Below are 12,945 nucleotides of genomic sequence, written 5' to 3'. Positions count from 1 at the left end.
GCCAGAGACGTATTCCGGCGTCGTAAAGCCTGGTAACTATTGTCCTCATTGATGGTTGGGTGATTCCTCCACTTTGAGACGATAAGTGCCAGTACAGACTTGTGCTCCCACGTACCGTCGAGTATATTTTGGGAGACCCCTATAGGCTTAAATCCTTTATCCATAGGAAGCCGTGTCGGCCGCCCTACTGATCGCAATGCACTGAACACAACATTCGGGAAGATTGACTGCCGTACCGTAAAAAGTATTCTGCAGTTTCACGATTGGTTTGGTACGCCCTCTACCTAGACCTCCAGAGCAGTCCCTTTCGTTCCTTTTCAGACTCTTTAATGGACAAGGTCCATCTGAGAACTTGTCACTTCAGGCTCATTAAAAATCGAAGGAGACTAGAGTCATCTTTTGTTTTTTCTCAACTCTTAAAAACTGAAAAAACAAGTTGTGTCAAAGCGTATAAGAATTTATTTTTATATTCATACCCCTTTCCTACGTTGATCTTGGGTTGAGAAAATGGAGTCTACCAACCAGGGAATTCCCCTTGGTGGAAATCCTAGTCCCTTCTCCTCTTGGGGAGATGTTGGTGCACCCCATATGGCCACATTGTCGCTTCCAGGGCTGACAATTGGTTTGCCAGTATGGCTCTTCTCAACCTCTGTCGTTCAGAACACCACTATTCCTGAATAATCAAATTAGCAATTAGACAAGTCCAGAGTTTCCCACCAGCCTTCTACTTCCTCTAATTCTTCCTCTCCTCCTTCCTCTTCGCTTGATGGGGCTGGTAAAGCCAAAACTCAAGTTCCTAAGGAGAAAAAGGAAAAGAAGAAGAAAGAGAAGAAGAAGAAGGAGCCAAAGGCGAATGGGGGAAAACGAGTGTCGTCTAACGAAAATCCACACACTACACCGACCAGGCCTAAATCGCCATGTGTCATTTGCAAAGGAGACCATTTTCACAAAGATTGTCCTTGCATCCCTCGGATATTAAGGGACTGGTCTCCTCGTTTGCACAACCCGGTGTCGTCAACCTCTAATGATCAAGTTGAAAGTACACCGTCAACTAGTGAAAGTGAAGCCCCAGGACAAAAAGGGAAGTGTAGATTTCCTTGTAAACTGTGCGAAGGCGATCATGCCGTCCACCGTTGTCCCTTCTTAGACGAAGCTAAAAGAGTTTTGGATGATCGTCCGGTTTCACCGTTACGACTTCCTCCTCGATATAAAAAACTCTTGCCGAGTCCGTCATTAGTTGAAAATCCGGCTGGCCCGCTCAGGTGGTCAGCTGAAGCACCTATCATTGAAGATAAACCATCTGGATCCATACCAGACGAAAGTCAAAAGGTCGAGGCGGCAGTTGACCCGGTCTTGCCTTCAGAGGTTTCATCTTCAGATGATACAGCCACTGAAGAGAACAAGGATGACACCGTCCAAATTCTCTTCATAAACACAGACTCCGACGAACATGGGGGCAATTTACCCATTCCTTTACCGCATGAAGGAAGTTCGTCAGAGCCATACCCGGCCGTCTATTCGTTCCCACCTCCAAGCAACCTAGTTGTCTCCTTCGACTGGAATCAACTATGCAGACCCTGTTTACCAGCAAGTGTACCATTCCGAATCATCGTTCAAATATATAGAATGGTTATGGTTGGTGTTAGAGTCAGTCTAGTAGCCCTCCATCAGCGATCAAAGCTCTTTGCATTTGCATAAGTAGGTGTCTCATCAGTTTCATCTCATTGCATTCCATTAGGCATGCCATAACCCTGATGGAGGAGCTGGTGTCTTTATTCCCCTCTTGGCACTGCTGGATCAAGTTGTTTCAGTCAATAAACTCTTTCAAGGTTTCTTGTCTTGTCTTGAGGTCAAAAGTCCTAGGTCTAGGGTTTAGGTCCAATTTGTCTGTGAGGTCATGTCTTTAAAAAGTCAATAAATGCCCAGCAGGCCAGAGGGATGACTATCAAAGTATTTCTTCAAAAGATTTCATCTTGTGCAGCTAATTTTTACCTTGGATTTAAAAAACCTGTTTTTAAAGACAAGGTCATTTTCTCATTTTTGTAAAAAGTTGTAAAAATTCAAAACTCTTCGAAAGTTAGCATGCAGCCCTGGTCCCCTTTGCCAAGATTCCTTAGAAGCTATCCCTGCAAAAATTTTCAAGGAAAAGCATCAGTTCAAACCAGTTTCAGGACAAAAGGAAACCATAAAGTCAGCAGCATTTAAATTTTGAAAAAGTGTCAAGTTAAAAAAAGAAAGAGGGTTTGAGGGGAAATTAATTTGAATCAAGCCTATAAAGCCCCTCTCTCCCTCCATTTGATCATCATTTGCCTCAAAGCAATAGTGAAAAATGATTTGGAGAGAAATTGGGTGAAATTGTAGAAAGAGCCCGCGCGCGACTTGTCAAGACTTGCGCGCGACGTGTTGGGCAGGCGCGACGTGTCAGGGGGGTCTTAGCAGTTAGGAAAATACACTGGCGTGATGTGTTGGGTGCGCGCGACCTGTCAAGACCAGCTCGCGACGTGTTGGGAATTCATCCACAAAAAATTGCCTGTAAACTGCCAAACGATCCCAAAATTCTTCAAGATTGCAGGTAGGCCTCTGATCATCAAAGTATTTTGCTTGATAAAGAAAAATGAGCATGGGAAATGTGTTTTAATGCCATCAAGTTGAAATGAGAAGTTCATGTATATTTGCTTTAAAAATGTCAAAATGCAAGTAGAGATAGGGTTTTGTTTTGCTGCTCTCAAGGTCATCCCTTGCACTCCCATTTTTTCCCCCACATCCCAACCATCTCCCTTATCATTTTTACCTAATCTCCCTACCAAAAAATATCAAAGGCCCAACACCCTACCCATATTCCTAAAATCCAATAATATAACCTTAAACCCTACTTCCCATAAAATCTTTGCAAATGATGATGGTATGATGTTGTATATGTCATGATTCCTTCCCTTAATTCCCTTTGTCATGTATTTTCCCTAATTCCCCTTAGAAGTCTCCCTTCCCTAACATCTCCCTTGTGTTATTTGTCCCCTTGAAGCAACATTTCAAACAGGGAAAAACAGCAGGTCATTTGAGCAGAAGCAGCAGTACATTTCAGCCACTTTGCTCTTGAAACCATGTCAGAAACCGAAACCGACTATGAGCAAAGTGATGACCGTGAGTCAACACCAGAAGTTGAGGTACAAAGGAGGCCTCACAGGGGTGGTAAGAGTGGTCACCATGTGAGAGAGGAGCCCACCTCTTTGACCTATTTGCAGGCTTGTCCACTTGCAGTCACATGTTTCCACTACCTCTCATGTTATGAATTTTGCGAGAGGATTTCTCAAATTCAGCACCATAGGGAATTGGTCCGCTTGTTTGTTTTGCATCTGCATGATGGGCATGTAAATCTTGCAGGGGTGGATTTTATATTGTCATCTGAAATTATTGCTCAAGCAACAGGGATACCCAATGTGGGAGAAGAGTGGAACAAGCGCAAACTATTGGACAGATTTCAGTATGAGCCCTACATTAAACCTGCCTACATGAGGTACATGACTGGTGTATTTCCTTTCAGATTTTTGAGGGATGAGTGTGCTCCCTTGATGAGGCTCATCATGCGCTATTTCACCTGTGAGGGCAGATTTTCATGTTTGTATTCGTACCATATTCGCTTGTTGATGCATTTCACACGGGTACGGATGATGAACATACCATTTTTCATGTGCCGGAATATTGAGAAGATGGTGCCCTTGATGCAGAGAAAGAGCCCAGCACAGCAACACAGGAGCATCTATCATTATGGTTTGATCCAGCTTGTGGTCATACATCAGTTGGCTCAGCAGGGTATCCCATGGGAGGATTTTATTTCTCGAGATTTTTTCACAGCACCAGCATCATCACCCCCTGAGGTTGTTCATGAGGAGGGAGGGCCTTCACAGCAGCATGATATTCCTGAGACCAGACATGTCAGCTCCCCTCCATGGGTCACATATCAGAAAGGCCACAGGGCCTTATTTGCATCAGCTAGGCGAGTATTTTCTCCACACCAGGTGGAAGGGGTCTCACCTTCTTCATCAGCACCACGAGTGTTATCTCCACACCAGGTGGAAGGGGCCTCGCTTCCGACAGTAGCACAGGTACAAGAGAGAGGCAAGAAGCCCAATATTGATGAGGGGCCATCAGGTGATCCAGGCATAGATGTTGTTGACCTTGATATCAGTTCTCCTAGCCTAGAGCCAAAGGAGATCATCCAGCACCTAAGGGCTGAAAATGACTCATTGCAGCAAAGATTGGAAATGGAAAATTGGACAATCACCTACTTAGAGCAGCACAACAAGCAACTTGAAGATGAGCACACTCTTGATGAGTTGCGGAGGATCCATGAAGACCGCAACTTGGCTCGTAAGAGACTCGGTGATTTGGTACCTGTTGAGCGAGAGGCTATGCTTCTCCAGGTCAATGCTCATTTGGAGAGGTTGCTGGCCAAGGCCAACAAAGATAAGGACCTGCTCTGGAACATGAAGAACCACTATTGGGCCCAAATGCATGTATGCAAAGCAAGAATGAAGGTGCTCCAAAGACGGTTGGCCAAAGCACTAAAATGAAGGAAAAGGCCCGATCCCCTCCACATCTTGGTTGAGGCTTCCTTGAAGGAGCATGATGCTAAATGACTTAACTCCAACACAAATTTCAAAAAAATTTGAGCATTTTTGGGTCACTTGTGAATTTTTGGGCAAAAAACAGGTTTTCTCCACCAACACATCGCGCGTCGCGCGCGACCTTTTCGATGGACAAATCCATTTCGGGAAAACTCAGCATTTTTGGATTTTTCATGCAAATATACACCTGCTCAGCAATTACCAAGAGATTTCATCAAATTTTGAGCCTCCAGAAGGTAAAAAAAAAAAGCAAAAAATGACTTTCTGCCACCTTTTTGACACACAGGAAGCAGTCTTGGGAGATTGCAATTTTGGAGGGACAAATGGCAACCAAATTTAGAAATTCCACTTGGGTTGGAAATTAGACATCTAGACCTTTCCAACAAGCCCACGTTTGCCTCATTTGGACACCTGGAAGTGCCTCAAAAGCAGCTCCAAAGGCGCATGACGTTTTCAGGATCAGGGCGCGACGTGTTGGGCAGTTTTCACAGAAATTCACCTACAGCTCAGCAAAACACAGTTTTTACTGGATTTGACTTTTTGGAGTAGATTTTGATCTTCCTTGTTGTAAATGATGTAATTTTATGATATTTTGACACTTATTTATCTCTTCTAGAAGATTCATTCATGAGATAGGCAAAAATTTAATGAATGAATTGGTTTCCTAGCTTATAGAGGCAAGTTGTTTTGACTGCCTAGTTTTTAGTGCTCAGTTTAGAATTGGTTGAAACAGCTCCTAGGATAGTGAGCTCGACCCCTAGAGGCAAGGAAAGATGTTATATTTCCTATATTATGTACTTTCTTGGTCATTTTCATGGTTGGACTCTTGAGGGAGAAAGCTCTATTGTATTACTCATTGTATCTCTGCAATTTTGGCAAAGGAAGAAAGACCAGGGTTTTGCAGTCCTTTTTGGGATTCCTATGGTTACATGTATTGGTGTGTTTCTCTTTGTACTTGTAAGTTTGTTATGTGAATCATCTCCTTACTTTTCCTTCTGTAAATTAGGCAAATGAAGCGTTAAAGTAAAATTCATGATTGCCATGCTCTGCTTTTAAGTTTGCTTAATATTTATGTTTTCATCTGGCTAAAGAGAACCCTTGAAGGTTTCTTGCTCTCTTTAGCCCCTAACCGGTCATTCCTATCCATTCACTTAATTCAAAGGCATCAATACAGTCTCCTACCTTGCCCCAAAGAACCCCTTGCAAAAACAGTGTCCAATCCCCGCACCCAAAATTGCCTTTCCCCGATTTTCCACCAAAATCCTAAAACTTCCCAATTCAAACCTTTTTATCAGTTTACTAGCCTAAAATCAGTGTTTCCTTATTGGTTATCTCGCCCGCTGAAGATCTTTACCGAGATAGACCGGAGAGAGCCCTCTCCTGCCCCGTAGGGCTAGCTGCGAGGCTAAGTGGTTTGATGTTGCCTTGGAGTTTATCTTTTTCAGCCTGAGGTGAAATTTCAAGTGCTAACAGCTGGTACCATCATAGATGAGGGGGCTTCTATGAGTATCCTTTTCTCAACTGCTTGGAAAGCGCTCGGTTCGCCATCGCTTTTGCCTGAGATGAGAAATCTGACAGGTTTTGATAAAGGAACCAGTTGACCTTTAGGGATCCTTCTCGATGTGCCCATAACATTGAGAAGGAAGACAGTTCGCATGAACGTAATGGTAGTTCAAGGAACCTTGGATTATAACCTACTCCTTGGACGAGACTATATTTATTGCATGGAAGCAATTGTCTCCTCACTCTTTAGAGTAATGTGTTTTCCGCACGAAGGAAGAGTGGTCAAGCTCGTAGATCAACTTTCATTTCCCAGATCACGCATAGCAAATAGTCATATACCATCCCTAAATGGTCTTTTCACGCAAGAAATGTCTCGATCTCCAGTCTATCCTCCCGATGAGCGCGAGTAATTCGGAGGGATATGACTGAAACCCAGGGGGCATGCATCCTGGTCTGCTTCGGCAGGAAAACTTCGGGTATACAGTAGGTTTCCGCGGGAGAATATGCCTAGTCTATACCTGTTACACTAAAAATTTTCACCATGACTATTTGCAATTAGTATGGCTCCATCAACTGTCATACTATCCTCCTTGGCAAGTCTTATACCTATGCTCCTTATGTCAAACTCCATGAAAGAGAGAAAGTCCTTTAAAAGTCAATTAACTCTGGTTACGCATTTTCTCTTAGCCTTACCTGTGTGTACGCACCTCAAGTTCACAATACCTATGTACCTGTACGCTCTGTCTGTAAAGGGGTGGGTGCGTACTCCTGCAAAGGTCAAAAGGCGCGAGTTTTACTTCAAAAAAGTTACTTGTGGTCAAATCTAGAGCATTCTAGAAGATGGTTTGACGTGTATTGAGCGCCTCCAGATGGTTCATGTATCCCAAAGAAAGAGGAACTTATCCCATGAAGAGGGGAGCTATCCCATTGAAAGAGGGACTTATCCCATTCATGGTGGACCTGATTAACTTCATCCAAAGCATTATAAATACAGGCATTGGGCCAGAGGGAGGGGAGGTTGAAAGTTGAACATTCTTAAGGGTAGATGTTGCTGGAATTAGGACTCCCTTATAAAGCTTGAGAGGAGAGATTCCCATCCTTTCTTAGCTTCATTTGGAATTGGGTGAGCTGATCAAAGTAAAGGAGAACTCTTGCTGGACCCTGGGAGGGACCTGCACAACACCAAGGCAATGGTTGTAATGGTTTCTTTTGTTTCCACTTAATACAATTAAGCTCATTTTTCTCAACAAGTTGTTATACATAATTTGTTTCATATACTCCTTGGTCTTTATGATGAATATGATTTATTTTATGAGTTATTCAGGTGCTACGTAATCGTTTGCTTGTTAGTGAATACAGGTTTCGAAGAGAAGGAGGAGCTCATCTGGATCGGCGAGGCTGGACTGCTACAAAGCGTTGGACTAAAGGTATGTTATAAACACCTGATTACTTGTATTCTAAATGCATATTTAAGGAAAGATAGTGTTTAATTGTCTTGTTTGTCACTCTAAAGCCTTAACTTCTAGGGAGGTCAGTTTTTTCTGCAAAATTGACTCTTTCTGCATGACAAAATGGCGACTCCACTGGGGAATCCATGGATTTGATTGATTTCTCTTTTGTTTGCTGCTTTGATTTGAGAAAAGTTGATTTCTTTCTGGTTTTTTACTATTTGACTGTGAATTTGGGTGGAATAGCTTAGGGTTAAGTTAGTTTTTGTTTTTCTTGGTTTTGAGAGCAGTACGCACCCTCTGAGTTAAGCACAGTGCATACCTGTACGCACTGCAGCTTTGTGCATAGAGCGTGGCCGCACCTGTGCAAACAGGTTGCCTATGTACCTTGTCAAAAGTTGATAAAATTCCAATTTTTTCCATGTTGCCTCTTAGATTTTGTTTTTAATTTGTTTTTACTGCCAGATCCACTGGTTACCTGTCAGAGATCTTCATCTAAGCTTGTTTCGTTAGCATCAAGGGTTTTAGTGAAATTCATAGAAGTTCTAGCCCTAGGTTTGATTTTTGAATTGGTCTTGTAGTGACTTTGGCTTTAGAAGTTGTAAAAACCTCGGATATCCCTGGTCTTTTCAGTCTTCTTAGGAGTCGGACCTTTCATAAAATCCACCTTTGTGAGAAACCTACCTTTGTGTTGTCTCTTTGCGGAATTTCGAGAAAGTTTGTTGGTTAAGCTGTGAATTTCATTCTTAAGAAAAAGAACAAAAGATTTTGATTTTTGTTTTTGACTGGTTTATGATTCTGCATGAACTAGTCCTTGGTTGAATTGTAACTGAGTAAAACATCCTGGAATTATATTTTGTAGGCTTTTTCCTCATTAGATTTGCTTTTAGGTAAATTTCTCTTAGATTTGCTTTTAGGTAAAATTGATTTGATTGTCATATATTTTTTAAATTTGATTTTTGTTAAAGTAGTTTTATATGCTTTGTTAATATAGAAAAAACAAAATACAAAAAACTCTTTTGAAAAAGTTTGCTTTAGTAGCGTTTGAAATCTTTGGAAAGAGAAAGGAATTTTCGTGAAATAATTAGTGGTCATGTGTTGTATGCTTTGGAAAAGATAAAGAAATTGTTTCTTTGATTGTCTTTGCCAAGAAAGTTGTTTTTATAAATTTTGCATTCTCCAACTCTCTTAGCTAGGGAATTCATTGAAAAAGGAAAAAATAGTTTAAATCATCTTAGGTGCATTTTTTTAGTGGATTTGAGTCAAGTCTACACACCATCAGTTTCATCTCCACTACCTTTTGTCCTAAAGAAAAGCCATAAAATTAACGCTTAAAGTAAAATTAACTTAGTAACTTTTTATTTACTAGGGCTCTGAAACACCAATATAGATCAGGCTAGTGTCTTGGAGTAGGAGAGTAATTAACTCTCCAAGACAACAAAACCAAAAAAGTAGCTCATCTTGTGGAAGGATAAATCCAACTGTTACATTTATGCTCTGGGAAAGCTCCTCTTAAAGGAGAAGCATGAGACCGTGTCTGAACCAGTGAGGGGATCAATCCTCCTTCATTGGGAAAGACGCCAGATATGCACGTACTACAAACGGTAAACCTCGGATTATTATCGAGGAGCCTAGGGTCACGTGTGGGTAAACCTTGGATTATTGTCAAGGAGCCGGCAAGGGGATTGAGCTTGTTACTCTGCCCTTACGTGCTATCGGGTCGTAGACTGTTCCCCCAGGTGTATTTGTTGCTGTTGGTGACCTTAGTAGCCATTATCTTTAGGGTTCTATCCAAGGTGACGATGGAGGGAAGATCCCACTGTACCTGGAGCAGACGTCGGCTAGACTCACTTGGATTTTATGGGGGGTTCACTTCACTCGAGACGGTTAAAGTGGAGGAACTTGGTCCAGTCTATTCATTAAGCAGGCTGCCGGGGTAACTGTTCCACCCACCACTTCTGTACTGAATTCGGCGATGTTGGGCTTCATCACCAACTAGTGTTTTCAGTCAGAAAGGTTACTGTTTGTGCATGGTTTGACGCCCTAGATTCTTTAGGCATGTGATTCAAATTTGTTTGGTTCTTTAGAGACTTTAGGTGGTTTGCTTTGAGATTTTACTTTGTTTGCGTGTGCAGTAGTTAAAAGTTTTTAACTGTGGCTGAATTACCGAGACAGTCCCCTAGAATTCGGGGCCAGTCTCCTGAGGTTGTAACCGTGGCTGATTTGTTGAGGAGGTCTCGTAGACTTCGAGGCCAACCTCCTAAAGAAGTTCTGGGTCATTATGAAGGTTTGAAATTCCTTGTAACTCCTAGTGGCAGTAAAGTAGGTTCACCTGAAGAAGGAGAGTCTTCGTTGGTAGTTCATCCTGATTACCAAAGTCTAGAAATAGGTTATAATCCTGAAGCTATTGAAGTTTCCGAGCTTGCTGGTAGTTTTTCATCTACTAGTGATATAGGCGAAGAACCTGAGATATCTGAACCTGTTACTCCGACTTCTAGTGCTCCTGATTCACCTAGGGTAGAAAGAGTCATCACCGAAAATCTTCCTTCTGGTTTGATAGCTATTGAAGAACTTGCTCCAGAAGAAGAAAGAGGTGTCCCTATCCCTGAAGATCAACCTACTATTGATCTAAGGGAGCGTGAATCCATTTTTTACAGTCCACCTAGAAGTACTACTTGGTATCTTTCGTTAACTAATTATTTGGACAACTCAGGGTCAAGTTTTTCTCCACCTCGTACTCCTTATCCACCTGGAAGTATTTATACTCCTGTAAATATGTCTGGTCAGTCGTCTATGTTTACTCAATCACCTGAATCTTTTTTGTACGGCGGTCCTTCTGTTCCCTCTGGGTATCAGTCACTTTCTGGTACTTTTGCAGGAGCATCTCCTCAACCCATTGAACATGGGTTATTAACTGGAAACAATGGTAATAAACCGTTGAGCGTAGGAGACATTTACATGATGTCAGGTTCAATTCCCAGTTCTCAACCTCAAGGTGGCCAGTTACCACCTGGGGGGCAACCTCAATTAACGCCTGGGGGGCAACCTCTAGGTACACAAATTGCGTCTGGGGGGCAACCTCAAGGACAGTATGTACCCATGGTGCAATACATTCCTCAAGGTCAACCCCAGCCTCAATATGTACCCCAAGGTCAAACTCAGTATCAATTTATACCTCAAGGTCAACCCCAGTATCAGTACTTACCTCAAGGGTATCTACCCCAAGGTCAGTACTCGAGTCAAGGTTACCAACCACCCCAAGGTCAATCTTATGTTCAAGGTATGGGAAATGTACCTTTCAATTATCAATCCTACGCTCAACCTAGTTACGGATCTCAATATCCTCAACCTGTCATGGGTCAATACCCCGGAATGAACATAGTGTGGGATCCATCGCAAGTTCAACAGGTATTGCAGCCAAGTGTACAGTTGTCATCTCAAACTGGACAACCCTTAGTTTCTGGTTCACCCCAGCAACCAGTCCAGTCTAATGTTCAAACTTCTGTACCTTCGGTAGTTTCTCAGTCTGGTCCTATTGCACCTAGTACTCCATCTCAAACGACTGCTGCAACTACTGCGACATCTGTTCAGTCTATCACACTTACTTCTGGAGTATCGACAGCTCCGGTTTCTACTGTCTCTGTAACTACTCCTCAGACATCTTTACCATTTTCTGGATCTACGGTTCAAACTACGGTTCAGATGCATGTAGGACAACCTGGTTTAAGTACGGTTGTCACAAGTCAACCACAATTCACTTATCAACCGTACCAGGGATAGTACCAATTCGGTCCTGCTGTCCAACAGCCAGTTTACTAGTATCAACCGTATCCTGGGTACACTTATCAACAACCACAACAACCCCAGTACGGTCTGGTTAATCCTAGTTTTCCAGGAGGATACAATATCCCGAACGCGATTCCTATTCCTAGTTATCCTAGATATCCTCCTCCTGGAACTGGTCTTGTGACCCAGAGTTTTAGGGATCCTAATCGACAATTACCATTTATCGCAACTTTGGATTTACCATACTTGTCGTGCCTAACGAACGATCCAATAAATTATCTTCCGTTTTGGCTGCCAATGCCAAATAATTTGCCCAGTGACATACCCAAGTTCGAAGGTAAGTCTGGAGAGGACCCGTCAAATCATGTGATGACTTACCACCTCTGGTGTGCCTCTAATTCCATCTCAGATGATTCGATCCGCTTACGTCTTTTCCAGCGTACACTCATTGGTCTCGCGGCCAAGTGGTACATTGAGTTACCATGGGCCTCTTTTTATAATTTTAGCCAGTTAGCTACCTCGTTCCTAACTCATTTTCAGTTGCCGGTCAGATATGATAATGGCACGGAGTTACTAACTTCATTAAAACAAACGACGTCCACCTATATTTCCGATCATATTCATGAATGGAGACGTCGAAGACGATTAGTGAAAGTTTTTATCCCGAACCAAATCTTAGGTGAATGGTTTGTTAAATCATTGTTACCAAAGATTACTGAAGACGTAGCTAAGGCCGGAGTAGTTACTGAGGAGCAAGTGATTGCTCAAGCGCAGTACCTTGACTTAGTTTATACTTAGTCAGGTACGTTACACGAAAAGATCCCAGATCTTCCTAAGTCAAATCAAATCGTTGCTGCTCCTTCGGGATCTCATGCTGCTGATGGCATGATTGGCACGGTGAACACTAAAGTAAGAAGAAGTCCTCAAAGAATTCTTCTCCGATTATAACCTTACCAGACTCCCCGACAGGAGAATCTTCTGCTGAAGTTTCTGCCGATATTCATGCTATAGAGTCATCTACGGCTAAATCAAAAAACAGTGGGAAAAAGAAATGCAAGAAGAAGAATAAAGCAGTCAAAACTCCAAAGGAGAAAACTGAAAAGTCGGAAATGACGAAAAGCGCAAACCTCGTTATCCTTGTCTTATTTGTGAAAAAGATCATTTTACAAGAGATTGCCCTCATCGGGCAGAGGTTGTGAAAATCGTCAAAGGTTCCCCAACTCCTGCTGTTTTGAAAGATCCATTTCCAAAGCAGGAGAGTAAGATGATAGGTTCTTCCTCGAGTGCCAGTGAAGAACCCATATTGATGATGTCTCATGTACGGATTGCGACTCGATCGCAAGATTATGGTAGTAAACATCCTGTTGATGGCAAAGAAGCAGAATCTTCTCATTCTAATCCATCAACCTCAGCTCCTAGTTCCGATTCACTACAGATCGAGAAACCTAACCCGGACTTAGTAATCAAACCGCCCGCCAAGGGTATACTTCGAAAGTCTGCTTTCAATCCTCATGCGAGAGCGGCCCAGAATTATAACATTGTTGAGGACTTAGCTGTTTCACCCTCAGCAATGTCGGCTTTGG

Source organism: Pinus tabuliformis, chromosome X (genome assembly GCF_031772625.1).
Source record: "Pinus tabuliformis cultivar Carrire ecotype Pingquan chromosome X, CPIR1, whole genome shotgun sequence".
In the NCBI taxonomy this organism is placed as follows: domain Eukaryota; kingdom Viridiplantae; phylum Streptophyta; class Pinopsida; order Pinales; family Pinaceae; genus Pinus; species Pinus tabuliformis.
This window is presented reverse-complemented; position numbering follows the sequence as displayed.